Here is a 3,267-nt window from a genome sequence, read left to right on the forward strand (position 1 = left end):
TACAAGCTAATGAACTTGGGAAATTGGAACCGGTTGCTTATGCATCCAGAAGTCTGTCTGAGGCCGAGAGGGCCTACAGTATGATCGAGAAAGAAGCGTTAGAGTGTGTTTACGAGGTAAAGAAAATGCATCAATATCTGTTCGGGCTCAAATTTGAATTGGAAACCAACCATAAGCCGCTTATATCCCTCTTTTCTGAAAATAAGAGGGTAAATACAAATGTATTGGCCCTCACCCAAAAAAGGTTTTTTTTTTTTAAATTCGTAGCCAATCGTTCCAATTCTTTGTCAAATCACAAACGCCAGAGGTCACCTTGCACACGCCAAGGATCACTCTGCGCCAATGCTCTTAGCCAAAAGGCCTAGAGCCACTGCACCGTTCCTAGAAGTACTGCAATACCAGGTTCGTGCCATGGAGGTGGATGGGTCAGGTCCCCCACACACCTCCGTGGAGGTGGATGGGTCAAGCCACCCCACCCACCTCCTGTTTCCAAAAAAGCAAGCATATACCTTCCTGATCCAGGGAGAACCACCCGGAGGTCATGGTGGCTACTCCCCTGTCAGGTCAGTTCCGCATGATCTTAGCCAAAAGGCCGAGAATTTTTTTTTTTTTTTTTTTGAAATTCGTAGCCAATCGTTCCAATTCTTTGTCAAATCACAAACGCCAGAGGTCACCTTGCACACGCCAAGGATCACTCTGCGCCAGTGCTCTTAGCCAAAAGGCCTAGAGCCACTGCACCGTTCCTGGAAGTACTGCAATACCAGGTTCGTGCCATGGAGGTGAATGGGTCAGGTCCCCCACACACCTCCGTGGAGGTGGATGGGTCAAGCCACCCCACCCACCTCCTGTTTCCAAAAAAGCAAGCATATACCTTCCTGATCCAGGGAGAACCACCCGGAGGTCATGGTGGCTACTCCCCTGTCAGGTCAGTTACGCATGATCTTAGCCAAAAGGCCGAGAAGTGTCCACATATAACTACGCCATCCGCCACAGACCAGGCACAGAAAACTGTGCCGATGTTCTCAGTAGGCTACCATTGCCCACCACCAGAGTGGAGATGGCACAGCCTGCAGATTTAGTTATGGTAATGGAAGCATTCGAGAGTGAGCAATCAACTGTTACCGCTCGACAGATTAGAACCTGGACAAGCCAGGACCTCTTACTGTCCTTAGTAAAAAACTGTGTGCTCCATGGGAGTTGGTCTAGTGTCCCGTTAAAGATGCAGGAAGAAATAAAGCCATACCAGCGGCACGAAGATGAAATGTCTATACAGGCAGACTGCCTCCTATGGGATAATCAGGTAGTTGTGCCAAAAAAGGGCAGAGATACTTTCATTAGTGATCTCCACTGTACCCACCCAGGCATTGTAATGATGAAAGCGATAGCCAGAACCCACATGTGGTGGCCCGGTATCGATGCAGACTTAGAGTCCTGTCTGCACAAATGTAATACATGTTCCCAGTTAAGCAATGCACCCAGGGAGGCGCCACTAAGTTTATGGTCTTGGCCCTCCATACCGTGGTCTCGGGTTCATGTCGACTATGCAGGCCCATTCTTGGGAAAAATGTTTTGGTTGTAGATGCGTACTCCAAGTGGCTGAATGCGTGATAATGTCGGCGAGCACATCCGCTGCCATCATTGAAAGCCTACGGGCCATGTTTGCCACGCACGGCCTGACTGATGTCCTTGTAAGTGACAATGGGCCGTGCTTTACCAGTGCCGAATTCAAGGAATTCATGACCTGCAATGGGATCAAATATGTCACATCTGTCCCGCTTAAGCTAGTGTCCAATGGTCAGGCAGAACGAGCAGTTCAAACAATCAAGCAGAGCTTGAAAAGGGTAACTGAAGGCTCACTGCAGACTCGCTTATCCCGAGTCCTGCTTAGTTACCGCACAAAACCCCACCGAACTGCTCATGAAAAGGGTACTTAGGACAAGGCTCTCGTTAGTCCACCCTGATCTACACGAACAGGTAGAGAGCAGGCGGCTTCAACAGAATACATATCATGATCGCGCAAATGTGTCTCGCAAATTTGAAATAAATTATCCTGTATTTGTGTTGAACTATGGACAAGGTCCCAAGTAGATTTCTGGCACTGTTTTGGCCAAAGAGGGGAATAGGATGTTTGTGGTCAAACTCGCAAATGGATTCACCTGCAGAAAACACTTGGACCAAACCAAACTCGGATTTACGGACAATCCAGAACAACGCACAATAGACTCTACCTTTTTCGACCCTCCAACACACACACAAGTGGCAACCGGTACCCAGCGGTTGACCATGAAGCAGAACCCATCACCTGCAGCAGCCCAGCAAGGCTCACCACCCCCAGCAGTCCAGCAAGACCAGCTGCGCAGCAGCCCAGTGAAGGCCCAACAAACGACTCACCTATACTAGCATTTGCACCTGGACAATCAACCAGGGAAAGGAAGGCCCCCGATCGCCTCACACTGTAAATAGTTGCACAATTGACATTGGGGAGGGGGGGGGGGGGGGGGGAGTGTTGTTATGTATGTAAATATCTTTAATTACCATGTCTCACCACCTGAGGGCTTATCCCCTGGAGTCCCAAGGGATCCCATAATCCCTTGGGAGCACCTGTATATAAGAAGGCCTCACTGGCTGGAGGGACACTCTGAGATCTGTAATAAAGGACTACGGTCACACTTACTTTGAGCTTGCAGTATCTAGTCTGACTCCTTATTCAAGACATAACAGGCTGTCTCTTGAGGTTTACCCCAAACCCAGTCGTCACCCTTGCGTAGCAATAAATGCAATGGTTCGAGCAAAGTTCTCAACCCCGGTAGAAAGTTACCAAAATAGTTGAGGAATCCCAAGAATGAACGCAGGTGAATAAGGCAAATGGCATGTTGGCCTTCATAGCTAGGAGATTTGAGTATAGGAGCAGGGAGGTCTTACTGCAATTGTACAGGGCCTTCGTAAGACCTCACCTGGAATATTGTGTTCAGTTTTGGTCTCCTAATCTGAGGAAGGACGTTCTTGCTATTGAGGGAGTGCAGCGAAGGTTCACCAGACTGATTCCAGGGATGGCTGGACTGACATATGAGGAGAGATTGGATCAACTGGGCCTTTATACACTGGAGTTTAGAAGGATGAGAGGGGATCTCATAGAAACATATAAGATTCTGACGGGACTGGATAGGTTCGATGTGGGAAGAATGTTCCCGATGTTGGGGAAGTCCAGAACCAGGGGACACAGTCTCAGAATAGGTAGGCCATTTAGGACTGAGATGAGGAGGAACT

At 48.7% G+C, this 3,267-nt stretch overlaps 2 pseudogenes; both read right to left on the reverse strand.

Annotated features, from left to right (window-relative positions):
- Positions 1–365: 365 nt before the first annotated feature.
- LOC139263650 (U2 spliceosomal RNA) lies at positions 366–604 on the reverse strand (annotated as a pseudogene).
- Positions 605–727: 123 nt separating this feature from the next.
- LOC139263626 (U2 spliceosomal RNA) lies at positions 728–966 on the reverse strand (annotated as a pseudogene).
- Positions 967–3,267: the final 2,301 nt, after the last annotated feature.

The sequence above is a fragment of the Pristiophorus japonicus genome, chromosome 4 (genome assembly GCF_044704955.1).
Source record: "Pristiophorus japonicus isolate sPriJap1 chromosome 4, sPriJap1.hap1, whole genome shotgun sequence".
Classification (NCBI taxonomy): domain Eukaryota; kingdom Metazoa; phylum Chordata; class Chondrichthyes; family Pristiophoridae; genus Pristiophorus; species Pristiophorus japonicus.